Source organism: Pteropus alecto, unplaced genomic scaffold (genome assembly GCF_000325575.1).
Source record: "Pteropus alecto unplaced genomic scaffold, ASM32557v1 scaffold164, whole genome shotgun sequence".
In the NCBI taxonomy this organism is placed as follows: Eukaryota; Metazoa; Chordata; class Mammalia; order Chiroptera; family Pteropodidae; genus Pteropus; species Pteropus alecto.
This window is the reverse complement of record NW_006439568.1, coordinates 8,805,976-8,825,205: the sequence shown is the minus strand read 5'-3', so window position 1 is coordinate 8,825,205 and position 19,230 is coordinate 8,805,976. Positions and strand designations below refer to the sequence as shown.

At 43.0% G+C, this 19,230-nt stretch overlaps 1 pseudogene; it reads right to left on the bottom strand.

Moving 5' to 3' along the window:
• LOC107195989 overlaps nucleotides 1-19,230 on the bottom strand; it is an 88,582-nt pseudogene that overhangs the window by 2,914 nt on the left and 66,438 nt on the right.

Sequence of the window (19,230 nt, the reverse complement as noted above, 5' to 3'; positions counted from 1 at the left end):
ACTGAGAACACTGTGCCCTGCTTGGACCCCAACTTGCCGTGCCACAGTCGGGGAACTGTCGCACTGGAGAGGTCAATCTAATATGGGGCTCACCTTGTGAATATTCCTGCTCTTAGGTATGCAACACCTAAGTACATTTCCTTCTATATTTTGCCCAGTTTTCCAAAGATTTACAATATGAGCGCTTCACCTATACCAGGTATGTAAGTGGGAGCATATTTTCTTCTGGAAGAAAAAAAAATTCAGACACTGGTAGAAAGTACTATAGGGTTTGGTTTTTTTTTTCCCCCCCCCGAGAGAGAACTGGGTTTTTTTGTTTGCTTGTTTGTTTGTTTGTTTTTCCCAGAGAGAACCTGCTTTTATATCTCACAAATTACTTTAACCAATTGAGAATGTACCATTTTCCCGTTTGGATATCTTTTTACGAGTCATGAATTACGAGTTTTGATGAGAGGTGTTCTACTTCAGGCTCAACCTGTCTGCTGATTTTTATGAGTGCCAACAGAAGCATGGGTTGTTTATCATAAACCTCTCACTCGTCCACACGTAAACTCTGATTTTTGCCTCCAAATCTTCATAAGAATTGGGAAATTCTTCTCGGGTCCTCTGATTCTTGACTGCTGTTGAAGGTAGCGAACAGCACCTCAAAATAATCAGTGGAAGCTGAGCTTATTCAAAACTGAGACTCATTCTCTGTGAAAGCTGGTGTATTTCTGTTTCAACTTGCACTGCAGATTTGTCCTCTCGGAGATTCAAAACGGGGTTTTCGACTCTTATGGCATTTTTACCACACAATCATTTTTACATAGTCAAATATATCTATCTTTTACTTTTAGACTTGTAGGTTCTATGCACTACCAAGATACTAAAAAGAAGCATTCGTATTTTATTCTAGAATGTATACAGTTTTACTCCCTTTAGGTTCAGATCTTCAATTCACCTGCAGTTTATTTGGGGGTGAGGAGTGAGGTAGAAATCCAGCTTCTTTTTAAATCTAAGTGGCAAAGCCAGCTGTTATAATACCATGTAGAGAATAATCAATCCTTTTTTTCTTGACTACTCTGAAATCCTACTAAGTTCCCAAATATTTGGAGGTCTAGTTTTGGGTTCTCTAGTTTATGATTCATATTAATAAACATTTTCAATAAATGATAATACATGTTTAAAAAATAAGCCTGGGTGTTTATCAGTTTCCTTCTACCTTATGAGGACCTGAAGCTCACTTTAATTTACTAACATTTGTAAGACTGTGAACATGTCACCTCAGCATCTCTGCCTTTTCCTGACAGTATTCAGATTAGCAAATGGCTCACGGATAAATGTAACACAGAATGTCAGGCTCAGGTATTATGCTGAGATACTGACCCCACAAATTTTGGTTGCCTTGGTAACTCCTCAATGTCTTCAAACAGATTTTTAATATATATTTCATTTGATTTTCCCAGTTGTTTTCAGTAGGTTTATTGGTCTGTTTTAAGCTAATTTAGCACAGCCCCAAACATATGTTGTGATGCCTAACCCTTCCTTTTAAAATCCTAAGGATTTAAAGTGCGTTCCCTTGGCCTAAGAGAATTCTAGGTAAACCAGGTTTTTAAAAATATTTCTCCTTCAATGTTGTAAATGCTTTCTGAAATTGAAGTGACATTTCAGAATTAATTTGAGTATTTCTGAAACTGCTGATGCGCTAGTCTTATACAAATATAGAGTGGTAAATCAATGGCGGGAGCTGGACACCATTTTTGAATGTTAAGATTCAGTCTTAAAAGACCAATCTTCTTTGGGTTTTAGGGCATCAGTCAAATGGGCAGGTAACAGAAACACAGGTTTTGATAGGTAAATCTGGCAGCAATGGTTTTACAGTGGATTGATGCATTCTTATTTATCTGTGAAAGTTCTGGAGGCTACATGTCCATGCAAAACACCATCAAGTTTGGTTTCTTCTGCGACCTTTCTCCTTGGCTTGCCCAGGTATCAATGTGTTTTGTAGTGATCACTTCTCCAGGTGATCACAATGTATAGCCTAGGTAAAAACTATTGCTCTAGATAGATTTATAAGCATGGAAAAAAATCTTAAAGGATTGATTTTTTTCCACTAATAGTTAAATATTTGGAGCAAAGAACTTTGATAGGACAAAATTCTAAAACCCAACTATAAACAAATGTATTTTTTAAGGACACGTAACACTATTGGGTGTCAGAGTCAAAGGACCCTCACTCTTGTCATCTACAATCATACCACTAAGGGAAAAATTGAAGAGAAAATGCCACACAGTCAGTAACGTTTACAGACAAAAGGAAAGAAGAAGTCTGTTGCATAATCTTCCATTTTGAGAGGTCATAATAATACTTCTGAGACACTACAGAGGTTGAGTGAAGTCAAAAGGAAAAGAACATTTCTTTGTTGTCTCTTCCACGGTAAACATGGCCACATCTTGTAGACTGATAAACTGATAAATAACTAAACTAAATTTATAATTCACTCATCTAACAGCCGCTTATTGATCACCTACAGCCTCTAGGCACCAGGCTAGGAGCGGGGTATACCAATATAGAAAAGACTCTTCACTCAAAGGTTACAGAATATAAGTTAAAGGAGAGCTGTTCACAAACACAAACTCTAGGCTAGTCGGGGACTCACAAACTGGGTGTTCACCAACCAACCTAAAGAACCGATGGACTGCTTTTATTCCTCTGAAACTTAGATTTCTTGGTGCCTATAGAGCAGATCACAGAGCTCAAGTTAGAGGTCTCCTTCCCATGAGATAACCACACACACAAAAATTTTCTCTGTAGTTAAAAAGTTATTGCTGTGTATGCCCAGAACTGTAACAATCTAACTTGGGGAAAAGATACAATAAGGCAATGCTATAAAAATGTTCAACTCCGGAAGATGAGAATGTAGCACAGCTTTAATTGCAATAAGGTGAGGGAAATAGTTTTCAAAACAGCTTTGGGAGGGGGAAGAAAACTCATTTGTGAAACCTGAGTGCTTAGGATCTACAGATGGCGTAGCTAACAAATAAATCAATTAAAGAATGCAAAGTGTGAACAGAAACATAAATGTGAATTAAAACCATGCGAACTTGAAGTTATGTATGAAGTAAGTATTTAAACCACTGGCACTAAAATTTTAAATTGAATTCTCTGATGAAACAGAAAAACTGGTATAATTGCCTGAGTAAAGGGTGGTTTGAGAATTACAGCTGGTGGAGAAAAAATAAATGTGTTTCTGTGTTCTGAATAGACAGTAAAAGCATGACAGATGAACTGAAAGGGCTTGCCAAGAGAGCAACAATAGTCCAGGTGAGAAATAACTAAAGTATAAAACAGAGTTGTAGCAACTGAACTTGAATTAAGTAGTTGCAAGTTTGTTTCCTATGACACTCATCCTGGTGCATTCCACGTTACTGGTTTTTGCCCCTCCGTGCAAGGCTGTAACAATGCAGTCTGCGGCCTAGTGAGGTCGGAGAGTTTGAGGCATTTCTTGAAGCTGCTAGCCTCTATTTTTTCCTGGACCATTGAAGGATTTCTGTACAAGTGTTGGGTTATTTACTTTTTTACAGCACTCTCTGTGTTTGTGGGGGAGGAGGATGGGAGTGGGTAGAGAAGGATCTTCTCTTTCAGCTTTTAGAGAATTCTCACCCTCTCCCATAGCTGAGTCCTGAAGAGTGGGCAAGTGCGTGGACCTTAGACACAAACCACCTGCATCCCAGCTCTGCTGCGTACCAGGGGTTCCCTTGGGCAAGTTTTCCTACTTGCTTATGACTTGGTTTTCCCCTCTGAAAAAGGGACAAATAGTATGTTCTCATGTGGATTTTATTTTTTAAACAGCTCTGAAACCAGAAAATTTTATATTTACAAGAACTAAATACTTAAAATCTACTAATGCCTTACATAACAAACAACTCGATCATGTAGAAGGATGAAATAAGGGTTTAGTACTGTGCCCCCACAGAGAGGGGAAGGGATGTAGAAATGTCAGATGTCATTATCTTTTCCTGGAGTTCAGTCCAAAATAAAGATTGAAAAATAAATTCATCATCATTTATTCCTCCCCCTCCACAAGCCAGTTCTTTCTCCAACTGCCCTCAGCAAAGCAGCGCTAACATGTCCTCACACTCATGGTGGAACTGCAAAAACTCAGTTAGACTCATTGCCATTTTCTCTGCCAGCAAACTCCTCACCCTACACAGGGCCTTTTTAAGATCCTATCTGTTTCATTCTATCCCCTTTGTCCTCTCGGTCTCCAATTTCTGGCCCTTTGTTATTCCAAATGCTAACATCCCTGAGACATACCAGGTACCTACCATGGCCACCCTTCAGAATGCTCTACTTCTTGCCTGTCAGTCTCATAAACTGGCAAAGCCAGCATTAGCATTAGCAAAGCCTCTTCTTCAACCTGTATGCCCTGTCCTCTCTTCCTTTGGTCTAGTTAAACCCTTCAGGGCTCATCTGAAACTCCGCTGCTGCCCCTGGCATCTTTCCACACGGATTTCCACCATCTCTCAACTTCGGGACTTACGGCTCCATCCCACCCTGCCTTCTGCCCTCATGTCCTGATGTCACGTGTGTGCTTTGTCTGCCTAGGGAGATGGAAAGCACCCTGGGATCAGGATCAATTCCTCACCCCGCCCCCCACTCCTGCCAACACGATGCTACGACCATCACAGATATCCAGTCAATAGTGGTTGAGCTTGCTTGAATCGAAATCCATTTCAGTTCCTAAGTTCTCACTGATTAGAAAGTGATCTTTTTACTTCGTACGCTGCCTTAAGCAGTTATGTCTTTTTTTTATTATTGATGTACAAAATAATACTTTTAAGGTCAAAACAATTACATATTAATGAATAAATATATATATGTATGCGTATGCGCGCGCGCGCGTGTGTGTGTGTGTGTGTATGAATGCATTTTATTTGGCTCCTATAAAATTAAAGATAAATCAAAAATCTTAGAATAAACTTCTATACTATGCTATCAAGAGAACTTCAAACTAATTTATTGGGGGCCCACTATGGACAGAAGACAGTATGTAGGGTAATATATCACATACATCAAGTCACGAAATTATTAAAACAATCATGAAACGATTATTATTATTTCCTTTTTACAGATCAGAAACCTTAAGTACACTCTTAGAAAGAGGCAAGTACTGAAAGCAAAGAATATATTTTTCTTTGAAGAAGAAATCATAGAGAATCAACAAAAATAATAGAATTGTGCATACCAGGTCCTGTTCGCCATGTAAGTCATTTAATCCGCATACCTTCATGAAATAGGAAATATTGCTCCTACTTCACAGACCAGAAAACGGAAGCCCAGAGAGGTTAAATCACTTGCCCCAGGCTGCTCAGCTAGAAAGTCACAGAACTGTGTTCAAATCCCAGCCAGACTCCAGAGTCCCCATTCTTCGCCGGCACGCTGACGAAAGGAGTCGAAAACACGAGTGCAACGTAGACAGACGCGTGTGATATTAAAATCTCGACGCCTTTGAAAGATTTACACTCTTCAGACCTTAAACTCTCCCCTGCAATCAGCTGAACCCTTTCCCTTAAAAACGAAATTAACCGTGGTAATATTTATCCAGGATAATATTTACTAGCTTGGGCCTGGGTGGTGCGGGCACTTGGTAAACGCTAAGTAACCCTGCGGCCGTCACCACTAAATTCCCTGCCCCGTGGGGGGATGACCAGCGCCACTAAAGAACCGGGGCTCCCTAGAGCATCAGAATGGCATTCTGCTCGCTTTCTTGTGTGTTTGGTTTTTTCCCCCCTGTCTCTCACACAGATGGGAACGTAGAACCCTTTATTTTATTCTCTCCTTCTGTAGCGCTGCAAAGAACTTTTTGAACAAGCAAGGTCACAAAAAGGAGAAAGAACATAAGACAGAGCTGACGTCGTCTTCCTTCACAGTTCCTGCCCCCCACCCCCGACAGCCTCTGCGCTTCCTTTCATCAGTTGTCCTTGTCTCTAGTGGTTACACACTTGCTCAGAAGCCACCAGGCAAATTCGAGGCATTTCGCCATAAGGGGGATCCAAACGCATCTAGCAAATCAAAGCAAGACCTTGGCCGAGCATAGCGCTTGTTGATGTGAAGTCTGTTAGGTAAAAATCTAGCAAGACCTGTGCTCCAAGGACACGCAGCAGGGTGTGACGTGCTCCCACCGACCAGGTTTGGCGACCAAGAGCAAAAGCGGAATGAGACAGGAGGGAGCGGACCACCTTCCTCAGCCAGCAGTGCTTTCTGCAGGGAGCTGCTGGGGGGAGACGGAAAGCTGACCGGTGATGGGGCCCCACGCCACACACCTGTAAAGGCGATGGAGCACTCTGAACACCAGCACGAAGGGACTATGTCCCGGTGTAAGAATAGTTCCTGGCACATAACAGGCGCTCGATAAATATTTATTTAATGAATAAGTGACTCACAAGGAGAGTATGAAGAATTTACAAACATAATACACAACATTTATTGGCTTCTGTGCCATGCGTTTGTATACGATACCTTACCTAATCCTTACGGATACTAATATGAGGTGAGATTTATTAAAACCCTCTTTTTACAAATGAGAAAACTGAGGTAAAGTAACTTGCTCCAGGGACCTATAAGTGACAGAAGCAAGATTCAAATTCAGGCCATCCTATCATAAAACACTCATGAGAACAATGCTTGACTGCCAGCCTTGAAGGAACCACTTTGCTTGACTAGGTATATTCCAGAATGTTCTGGAAAGTAAGTACTGAGTCTCTGCCTTCGGGACTTCACACCACTTGTGAAAACGTTATTGTGAGTAACATTTGGGTTCTGAACTTAGTGAGATGCTGCAATCATATGACCTCAGCCTGCCTGGCAAACGTGGGTATGCGTACCAGGCCCCCCTTCCCCGGCAGCTTGCCTAACCCAGCACCAGCCTGTGCCAGACCAGCCGCCACAGCCTCTTTACCAAAGAAATGGGTCTCTGTATCCTGAAGTGCAATCTACTATAAAAACGGAGATTCAAGTTGCCAATTCTACCCCCCTGGACAATTTCCGAGTGAGGAAGAGCCTTTTCGTATTCCTTCTTGAGAAGGAAGGAAAACACCTGAGTGCTTAGCTCAGACCCTGCAGGAGCAAAGCCTCGCTGCTTTCTGCCCCTTTGTAATGGGAAGAGGCCAGTCAGTGCCTTTTCAATTCCTCTTACAAGACAGAGAGGAGGTTGCAGAAGCCATTGTTGGACTGACAATGAGAGACGGTTTTCAGAGACAAGTTGATTGCATCCTAAGAAGCAGAAAAATAAAGCTGATTTCAACAACCGCCCAAGAGTCTGTGAGGACAGCCACTTCTGAAGGGACAAAGAGAAGGGAAACAAAGGAGAGACAGCCTCGCCAGCCAAGCGCGTCTCCCAGATCTGGGAGGAAAGTGGGTTTCACAACATTGTCATATCAGATCAGTGAGCATCCTGTCCAAGGTCCTGTTAAAGCCTGTGGGCTACTGAAGCACATAAAAAGCTGGAAAACGTTACCAGGAAAATCTGATATGATGAGGCTTAAACCAGCCTAGACAGACGTAAAGAGTTCTTAACCGTAAGTAAACAGACTGTTTTCTGAGCCTTTAAACGCTGCTCTGATAAACCTCCCTCTCCAGAGAAAGGAGGAAATCACTGGCTCCCTAACAAAGCACTGAAAATGTGAGGAGGAAAAAAAATGTGTGTGTGTGTGTGTGTGTGTGTGTGTGTGTGTGTAGGTTACATGTAAAAATCATAAATATATCTTTATACACACATGATATTTATAAAGTAATAATGTAAGATAATACATTAGAAAGTTCAACAAAGAGCTTTGGCAATATTCACATTTAACTAAAAGCAGTGCTTCACACTCCCAATTTTTTTCACTTTTAGCTAAAATATACAGAATAGCTACTCTGAGGTAACGTTATGTCACGTGACCTACACGGATCAGATTATTTAATTATCCCCAACTCTCTTAGGTGGTGTTGGCCTTGCTTTTTAGATAAGAAACTTTAGACTCAGAGAGATTACTTAACTTGTGTATCGGTTAGGATTTTTTCTAAGGCGAGTAACAGAACACTTAACAATGGCTTAAACAAAAACTCTATCTCAGTGATCGCCCAGAACGAGGAATCGGGAAGTCTGGGTCCCAGAGCTGGGTCAGGAGCTTAATGATGACATGAAGACCCTGATTCTCCACATCCTTCACACCTCTATCCTTGACGTGTTGGCTTCTGGACTTCAGGCTTATTGTCTCATGGTCGTCTGGTGGCTGCTGCAGTTCTAGACATCACTCGTTTACACCTCCACGGTCACAAGCAAGATGGAGGGGAACTGGGACTTCTCTTGCGGTAGCCTCCCTTTTCATCAGGAAAGACAATTTTACTCAGAACCCCTTAACAGTCTTCATAAATCTAACTTGGCAGAAATAGATCCCACGGCCATAAGGGACACTAGGCAAGTGGGTATATGGCCTTTTAGCCACCGTCATTTGCCAAGCAGGAAGAGAACAGTAATTGGGCCAACATCAACAGTGTCCGACACACTTACAAAAGTTAGAGGTTGGCAGAGCGTCTGCCATTTCCGAGAGCATGTGCCTTTCACCCTTCCTTGGGGAGCTGCAGCCCACAACTTCTAACACCTGTGCTGTGTTCTTAAAGGGGCAGGTGAGAGGTGGTCAGGAAGACTGCTGGTGTCTGTGGAGCTGAGACTCTCCCTTGAAAGCATGGGAAATCTGACTCCCTTTCCTGAGTGACACTTGAGTTTGAGGTCTCTAGAGAGCCAAAAAGACTTCCCCTTGGGCCACAGGATGTCATCCCGGCCTCGCCTGAGCGGAACCCACAGGTCTGGAGTCTAAAGAAAGGTATGGATCCGAGAAGGGCGTCTCATAACTGGCTCAACTCAGATTCACCCACTAGGTCAAGGCCCTTGTGAGACGTTTAAATGTCCTTTCGTCCTGTGCCCATTACAATGTACGAAACTCATCCAACTCATTCTGCTGTTGGGTTTGCTGGTTTTTCCTGAGTAGTGTTCTCATATCATAGCATACATACTTATTGTATATAATTAGTAAATTCTATCAGTTGCAACAATTATAAAATGACATTGGAATTGTTTGCAAGACATCGATGACTTGTAGGAACACATAAATATCTAATGTGAATTTAAAAAATTTTTATTTTCACTTGCACAGTTACTAATCTCCAAGGGCCCCCCAAGAAGCTAGCACCACATGTAGACTTTCTGTGTGTATGAACTCATGCACACACATATCCCTACCTGGGTACTCCATGAAGACATAAAGAAAAGAGAGAAAGCAGAATCCTTATTCTCAAAATTTTACAGATTAGAAGCAAAACGAAACATACACAGCAAATACAGAAACAGACTTGAATTCTGACTCTTTGAATTCTGACTCTACCACTTACTTGCACCTTGACACTGGTATGTTATATCATCGCATTAAGCCTTGGTTTCTCACTTGAGAATGGGACAATTCTACCCACTCTGCACGATCGGTGTGCGATTTAGAGAAAAAGCAGATGAAACATAAAGCACAATGCTTAACACCACCCAAACATTCAAAATCGCTGCTGCTGTTCAGACAATGGGAGGAGAGATTTATTGTTTCACGAACAGGTTGGTTTTCTTGTCCTCGAGAGTCAGTGCAATGTTTTAGGAACCTTAAGGTGGGACATCTAAAAGCGGGACATGAGGCAGAACCCCTAATGTACACGAATGTCCCTGGTCCTCCCAAGTCCCATTTGGCCTTTATGGGCAATCGATTTATCGTGTCTGCGATGGGCAATCCATTTACCGTGTCTGTCATCATATCTAGTAAAGCAGGTTTCTGAGTCAGCTTTTGTTAATGGTGCCCATTTTCCGTCACCCACACAGGCAGGGAATTGCCCTTTGATTTTGGACTCTAGGCAAAAGAAATCGTTCCTCTCATTCCAGTCGCTCCATTCCTGAGGAAGAAAACCGTGGAACTGGCTGGCCAAACACCAGGAACATTTTTCTCATGTTTGGAGCTCTCCATGTGCTTTCCTCTAGTGCTAGTGAGGGTCCAGCTTTTCAGCCTCTTGGAATTGTAGGTTTTGAGGCTTTAGCTGGTGTTCGAGGGAAAGGGGAAAAGTGACTCAACTTGCTTTGATGCTAGTCTGAGGTTCTCAAAGCCTGGTCCATGGAATGGCATCAATAGCCTCACCTAGGAGACTGTTAGAAACAGAATCTCTGGCTACCATGCCCCAGAGCCTACTGAGCCAGAACCTGCATTTTAACAAGATCCATAGGGGATTCATATTGACATTTTGAGAAGCCCAAGTCCATAAACTGACTTCATTTAGGTCAAGGAGCCTTCCGACCTGGTCCAACCTGGCTATCTGGAGCACTATACTGGGATTTGGTACAAATTTCTACTTGGTTAAAATATATATTATTCATTTATGTAGCATAACTATTGTTCCCTGCGCTTACATTTCCCTCTGGGACTGCTTTGTGAGGGGCTGTCTGTGGTGAGCTGGAGCCAGCTGGCACAAGCTCCAAAGAGCCAATTCTTCACGTCCCTTCCCAATTTTGCATTCAGTGATAACATATTGGTGGGAAGAAACTGGCCATGGTAGAAGTATCTGCACTACAGAAATAGGAAAACACTACGAATCAGACCATTTTCCCCGCCTGGACTATCTTGCCGCACACCACATACAGCTGGCCTGATTCGGAGGTGCTCTCTTCCTGGCATGATACCGTCATTCAAGCATCTCGTTCCTACCGTCGCTTTCTACACATGCTAACTCTTTTCGCAGCAAAACAGGTGCACTTCTTTACTTTCTCTTCAGGAGAAACAGAGAACCATCAGCTACCACCTAACACCATCCCATAGAAATGCTACAGCGCTGCAGTTTTAATAGACACCGAAATGATCAAGGGCATCTGTTCAAGGTGCTTTTTCATGGCTTTAGTCCCTGTATTTTTATTTAGTAGATTTGCAATCGAACCTGGGATTCTGCATTTTAAAAAATGCACCCCAAGTAATTTAAGTGCAAGTGACCTTTAGATAACACCTTGAAGATCATTCAGTTCGGAGGCACATCCCCAGGGCACATCGCCTGGGGGTTCGGAGCCCTCCCACCCACGCTACTGCTCACCACCAAGGTCCTGTGTCTCCCTAGGAAAATGACACTCCACACCCCAACTCTGAACTCAGCTGTACATCGCCAAAACTACAAAGCTTTACAGTAGCCACCTTTTCAGATCCCAAGGAGCAGTTAAGTAGTGTGTCATCCAAACCCTGGATTCACCATCAGAAAATCAAGACCCCACCGGAAAGCTGCAGGTTGCCAGCTGCCCCGATCCATCTCCCACTGAAATCAGTAACGCATTCTCGGAGCCTTTGGCTCAGGTCTCCCAGGCGCAACATTATTCTAATGGATTTCAGAAATTACACGGTCCCTAATGATAACTCATGAAGAGAATACACAAACAGAGCAACAGAGAGAAGAAGTGACTTGCCACGGGCCCTTTTCAGGAGTTGGTGACTGAGTAAGCTCAGCCGCTATTAGCCGATAGAATTAGATTTAGTCTACTGAGCCTCAATGAATAAAAATCAGGGAATTTTCCATTAAAATGCATATCCTGGGCTTCTAAAAAAGTCAGAAGGCCTGACAACACCGGCCCTCCGTACCTGTGTGGCAACAGCACAGGGCTGAGTGACGGCAGCCGGTTTTGAAACAGGCATAAATTCTCCAGTTCACAGGCGGAAGCTCCCGTCACTCCCACTTGACGTGCTTCTCTCACTGGGCTTTGTCCGTGCAGCCGCGGCACCCGAGTCTGCCACCTGGACTGAGCTGCACTTCCTCCCCTGCTTCTCTTGCCTCCCTCCCGAGCTCTCCTCAGAAGGCCTCGGCACAACATCCTCGGAGGTTCTCACGTGCAGACTCCACACTGGCAGTGGCTCTGACCAGGAATTTTTTTTTTTTTCCTCATCGACATTATAACAAAAGGATGTTGAACAAAACAGCGTTATTCGACAGGAATTTTTTTTTTTTTTTTTCTCATCAACATAACAACAAAACGATGTTGAACAAAACAGCGTTATTCGAGGACCTGCTCTGCTGAAGTGGCTTTCCCAGGCCACCCATCGGGCTCCTGTCTCCTTTTTTCCAGTGCCCAGGCATGGACACAAATGAACTTTTAGAGTCCCTGTTTCTAAATGGTTTCCTCACACGTTAGTCAAATGACCCCTGCTTATTTTGAATTCCCTATGTCACAATTCCTCCACCTTTTCCATCTCTGCGGCAGAGAGGGGCTGATGGACAGCTATCTTTCGGTGCTCTAAAAGCAGACTCCTATTGTGTGGGAATTATGTTTATTTAAAATTTGAAGGAATGTAAACGCGCCGTCTCTGCAAGGCACCCTTCTCCTTCTTTTCTCCTTTTTAGCACTGTTCCTTTGGGAACCAAAAATTTTGGCCTTCATCTTGAATGAAATGACCTTATTAAAATACAAATGAGAAGTGAGAGTTTTCATCTCAGAATACAAGTCAAGCTTCCCTGTCGTCTAAATCCTACATGCTGTTTCCTGCTGTCTGTCTGGGCTTATCTCCTACACTCTCCTCTCTGCCCTGACCACACCCCTCATGTACCTGCCTCAGGGCTTTTGAACTTGCCTTTCCCTCTGCCTGGAATTCTCTCTCCCCAGATAACTGCTTGCTCATTCCCATGATTTTCTAATCAAAAGTCATCCATCGGAAAGTCCTTCCCTGCCGGCCCAGTTTATAATAAATATCTCCAAACATTTTCTTTTTCTCACCCTGCTCATTTTGTCTTCACACCTTATCCCAGCATTTTATTATATATTTCTTTGCTTGTTTGTTGTCTGCCTTCTCCATTGGAATGCAAATCCATGAGCTTTGTCTACATTAAATTTAAAAAACAAAATAAAACACAACACTACCTGTATCCTCAGCGCCTAGAACTTCACTCGGCATGTAGCAGTACTGGGTGAATGAATGAGTGAATGAATGCTGAGTGACAGCAGGGGAGGAGCATGTGCCTCTGTGGGAAAGGCACCAGTCTCCAGAGTCGTGTGTCAGGAGTTTCTGGATCTAATCCTCTTCCTAGGATGTAAAATGATTAACTGCAAATGAGAAACCTCAGAAACCCCCTGTTCTGCAGCAACTGTTGTTACTGACTCTTGGTTCCCCATCTATTCCACAGCTGCAATCATTTTCCAGAGGGGCTCCTCCCATCCGTTCTTGACAAAAGAAGACTTTTGCCAAACGGTCCTTGGCTCTCATGTGCTGAGTGACTGCCTGGGGCATCAGAAAGGTCAGGGTCCAGTTCTTGCTTTCTAATTCCCAACACTCCTCAGTCAGTTTCAACTTGGCTTCTCCATTGGGCTACCACATGGACTGAGCAGGAGGCTGGCAATTCAGGGGACCAGTCCAGAAGTCTGAGAGACTTGGCAGCATACTTAGTGTTACATTCAACCCCAGTGCCAAGTTCAGAATTTAATTTACAGGCATACCTCAAAGACACTGCAGGTTGGGTTCTAAACCACAATAAAGCGAGTCACATGAATTGTTTGGTTTTCTAGTACATATAAAAATTGTTTACACTATAATGTAGTCTACTAAGTGTGCAAAAGCATTACATCTAAACAATGTACAGACTTAAATTTAAAAATCCTTTATTGCTAAAAAACAACAAAAACAACAACAAATGCTGATCATCATCTGAGCCTTCCTGAACTGAATCATAATATCCCTGGCTGCTGGAGGGCCTTGCCTCAATGTTAGTGGCTGCTGGTTGACCGGAGTGCTGGTTGCTGAAGGCTGAGGTGGCTGGGGCAATTTCCTAAAATAAAACCACACTGAAGTTTGCCACACTGACCAGTCCTTCTATGAACAATTTCTCTGTAGCATAAGATGCAATTTGATAGCATTTTACACATAACAGAACTTCTTTCAAAATTGGAGTCAATCCTCTCAAACCCTGCCACGCCGCTTTAGTAACTAAGTTTATGTAACATTACAAATCCTTTGTTATTTCAACAATCTTCACGGCATCTTCACCAGTAGGTTCCCTCTCGAGAAACCACTTTCTTTGCTCATCCGTAAGAAACAGCATTGGCTGAAGTTTTATCGCGAGACAGCAGCAATTCAGTCACATCTCCGCTTCTGATTCTAGTTCTCTTGCTATTTCCACCACATCTGCAGTTACTTCCTCCACTGAAGTCTTGAACCTCTCAGAGTCATCCACGAGGGTTGGAATCAACTTCCAAACTCCTGTAAATGCTGATATTTTGACCTCTTCTTATGAATCATGAATGTTCCATGAATGGCATCTAGAGTGGTGAATCCTTTCCAGAAGTTTTTCAATTTACTTTGCCCAGATCCATCAGAGGGATCACTATCTGTGGCAGCTATAGCCTTATGAAATACATTTCTTCAATAATAAGACTTGTGAGTTGAAATTACTCTTTGATCCATGGACTACAGAATGGACGTTGTGTTAGCAGGCATGAAAACATTAATCTCGTTGTCTATCTCTATAGAGTTCCTGGGTGACCAGGTGCATTGTCGATGACAGTAATATTCTGGAAAAAATCTGCTTTTTCTTTTTCTGAGCCGTAGGTCTCAACAGTGGACTTAAAATATTCAGTAAACCGTGTTGTAAACAGATGTGCCGTCATCTCGGCTTTGTTGTCCATTTATAGAGCACAGGCGGAGTAGATTTAGCACAATTTTTAAGGGCCCTAGGATTTTCAAAATGGAAAATGAACACTTGCTTCACATTAAAGTCAACAGCTGCACTAGCCCCTAACAGGAGAGTCAGCCTGTCCTTTGAATCTTTGAAGTCAGGCATTAACTTACCTTCTCTAGCCATGAAAGTCCAAGACGACATATTCTACCATGTAAAGCTGTCTTGTCTAGATTGAAAGTATGTTGTTTAGTGTAGCCACTTTCACTAATTATCTTACCTAGATCTTCTGGGTAACTTGCTGCAGCTTCTCCATCAGCACTTGCTGCTTCACCCTGCATTTCTTTAACCTGGAGATGGCTTCTTTCCTTAAATCTCATGAGCCAACCTCTGCTGGCTTCAAACTTTCCTTCTGCAGCTTCTTCACCTCTCTCGGCCTTCGAAGAATTGAAGAGAGTCAGGGCCTTGCTCTGGATTAGGTTTTGGTTAAGGGAATGTGGTGGCTGGTTTGATTTTCTATCAGGAAAATTTTCTACTAAAACTTTCTCCATAGCAGCAATGAAGCTAATGTGCTTTCTTATTATTCATATGATCACAAGTTGCACTTTTAATTCCCTTCAAGAATTTCTCTACTGTATTCACAACGTGGCTAACTGTTTAGCTTTCAGCCTAGCTCAGCTTTTGAAATGCCTTCCTCGCGAAACTTAAACATTTCTAACTTTTGGTTTATAAATAAGGGACATGCAACTCTTTCTTTCACTTGACCACTTAGAGACCACTGTAAAATTATTAATTGGCCTAATTTCAATATTGTTGTGTCTCAAGGCACAGGAAGGCCCGAGGAGACTTTGGATTTAGTTCGATAAGTCTTTGAGAGAGACAGGGGAACAACTGATCGGCGGAGCATTCAGAACACACGTGACATTTAAGTTTGCCATCTTACATGGGTGAGGTTTGTGGCGTCCCCAAACAATTGCAATACTAACATTAAAGATCACTGATCGCCGTTCACAAAAACAAGTAATAATGAAAAAGTTCGAAATGTGAGAATTACCAAAATGTGACACACAGACATGAAATGAGCACGTCACTGGAAAAAATGGCACTGATCGACTTGCTTGATTTGGAGTTGCCACAGACCTTCAATTTGTAAAAAATGCAGTATTTTCAAGCACAATAAGGTGAAGCGCGACAAAACAAGGTCTGCCTGTGCGCCCTCCCGCTGGACTCTGCCGCAAGGGTCGAGCGGTGCCCGAAACACAGAGCGAGCTCCAGCCTTCTCCCCGCCTCCCTTTCCGCTTCTGTTCCGCTTCGCACACCACTTGCCTCCAGTGCAGTGTAGTCTGGGAGCGGATTCTGGAGTCTGCGGCCCATGTTCAAACCCCAGTTCTGACGATACTATTTATTTGCCTTCCTCGAAAGCTGGTATAAATCTCTCTTCGGAGCTAACATTGAGCAGGTACCTTGGTTCTGGGTCAAGTACCATATAGGCTTTAACTGTCTTAATCCCCACAATTCTACGAGGGACGCACCAGAACTGACCGAGGTTTTACATGTTTAAGGAAACTGAGGCACAGAGTTTCGGGAACTTGTCTGAGGATAATATCCAAGCAAGGACTTGAACCAGAGCCCAGGTCATAACCCGTTCACTGTATCATCACCATCGTCAGTGCCAAAATGATCACGTGTGACGCCATGAGTCACTCTTCCTCAAGCGCCCCTCTGGGACTCCGCTGCTCCACCTTTGTTTAAAGGAACCAGGCTGTGTCCCACTTGTATAACTGGCAGGGCTCAAAACCAAAACCGGCCACCAGCCCGGGAGGAGCAGGCCTTCCATTCAGTAACCTTTTCTCACAGAAGGACACGGTGTGGTACAATGGACAAAGGGGCCCCTGCTTTCTCGGGAGCATGTCCTTAGGAAAAATCGATCTAACCCCCCGACTCATCCATGTTCTCAACCACTAAAGACGACTTTAGATCGAAGTCTCAAAAATAATCATAAATGAATAACATTTGTTCTCCTCCATCCAGTGATTCTGTAATCAACATCCAATTTCTGATGGGTTTGGTTTTCATAACCTCTCTGGGCTCTGTGTGCAGAGCTCTGTGGACCCACTTCCTCCAGCCCAGAAGTCCCTGTTCAGAGCTATGACACCTCGCTTCAAGCAAATAACATAGTCTGGTCACCCAGCAGCCTTAGGTAAAATGTCATTTCGTCTCTACATTCTCGCTAATGTTTCAAATACTACCATGACTAACATGCATTGAGCCACACGTTCTTCTAATCATCTTCCATTTAATTAATAATTCCTTTAATCCTCACAACCACCCCATGAAGTAGTTACTATTATTAATACCCAACTGCCAAAGGAGAAGGACTTGTCATCCCAAATCATTCGAGCTCTTCCCTTGCTGAGGTTTCTCAGAGACCTTGAATGCTGGCCTCAGCACCTGCCAGGGCCTCGGGAATCGGCAAGGGGAGGGAGGGCTGCCCAGGATTCACAAAGAGGAAAACGCAGAGCGGCCTCTTCCTAGCTTCTCTGCAAGAAGAGGCTGCCCCGCTGCTGCCTGGGGTTCAAGTGCCAGCTCAGCGCTGACAGAGGCAGTGGCTGTTTCTCGCGGTGCCTGCGTAAATCTGGATGCTGCAGAACATGACAGCCCTCTCTCCTGCTGCACTGCCATCTTCTCTCCCTGGTGAGATGCCCTTCTGTTCTGGAATGTCAGTCAACGACAGAGGCTGTTGCTTCAATTTTCCTGTCCTTCTTTTCCCCAAACACTCTGAAAGAGTCAGATGCTCTGGCCCCATCTCAGAGAGGACGCCTTGAGTCGTCATTAGGATGTGCTGGAGGGACTGATGGCAGAGGTGGTGGCTTTATGGAAGTCAACAAAGCTTAGAAAATGAACCAACAGGGAGCTGTGCTCAGCCTTGCTCTTTACCCGGCTCTGTCCTTTGATAACTCGGGGATGAATTTTCGGGCTCATGGGATAGAGAAGTGGCTATGTATTACCATCCACTCAAAGAGCCCTGAGGACCGAGTCTCAGGGAGCTTTGCCTAATGAGGCTGCCAGACGACCCTCCCCTTACGTTTACTCCCTCGGGACGTAGTACACGTTGCTGGTTTCCTGTCAGTAAAGGCGACTCTCAGAGTTACATTATTTTTGCAACAAGAAGGGTCAGACAATTTTCAAAAGTGACAGAAATTCACCTTTAACTTTGTTCAAGGGAATTGATTTTTCTTTCTTTAAAAATGTTTTCGGGGATTTGAAAGTTTCTTAATCTCAGTAGTTTCCAAGTCAAGCTGAGAGAGTTCGTGTGTTTGGTCACCACATTCACCAGTTACAAATGTGCACCCTGCTTGATAAAGCAGGGGGTCTGCTCTGGTCCTCACGAGCAGCAGAGATGTCAGACTTCAATGAAGGCAGCCTTGTCCTGCTGGCTCACACTGCAGTGCGAGCCAGGCTCACCACTATCTCTTACCTCCTTAGAATCAAGGAGCAGTGGCAACTCCTGTCTCTTTAGGTTTAAGAATCTCTTCTTTTGATCTCCCCTAGACTCTGCTAGAGGCTGATATCTGCACACTTCAGTGTGCCAGTGTGCCAGATACCCCAAGGAACTCCTTCCTGATGCCAAAAACATCTTCATAATTTATTTGCTTTGTTAGTTTGGATTTAGTTCAATAAATCTTTGACATGCATATGGCTATAATCAAAGATCTTCAAAAATTTCCAAATGGGAAAATGTTGTAACATATCCTTTGTGCCCTGGATTCTGGTGGTTTTCCTAAGAAACCTAATTTCATTCTGATTTTTATGATCTCTGTATCCCTAGTATCTGAAATTTTGTCATACTATATTTTATTCACTGTGTCAGGCATTCCATGAACCATTTCAACATGGAAATTCATGTTATTCAGTCCTAGGCAATTTGACATATTACTTTGTAATAATTTGACCGTTTCTACTTTTTCTCTTTTCTTCCAGAATTTCTACATGTTTCATTTTTTAAATATTCTACTGGATTTCTAATTTCCTTATATTTTTTCTTGAATTTTCTTCTCATTGCCTTTTTGTTTTTTCTTCTATAGTGTTTCTTCATCTTATTTTCAAACTTTGAAATTTTTTTCAAACTTTGAATTTTTAATTTTAGCAATCATTTTTTTTTTATTTCTAAGAGCTTCCTATTTTTTGACTGTTTCTGTTTCCAAAGCAGGGAAGCAATATATTCTTGCACCTCCCTGAGGTACGTGTGTGTGTGTGTGTGTGTGTGTGTGTGTGTGTGTGTGTTTTCTTTAGCTCCTTGCATTTCTTTTCCCGCTCATAACACTCTCATATTAGTACTTTTTTTTCTGTTTATTATTTTGGTCTCAGTCTTTCATGTTGAAGATTTTCCTCAAATGTAAGGCAATATTTGAATAAGGTACTGAAATTCAATTTTATGTGAGTAGGTGGGGCTTGCTGACTGACAGGCTTTACCGTAGGGTGATTGAGCAGAGAGTTGCTTTTGCACTGGAGGGTCTCTGTGTATTAATACCTACATGGCTT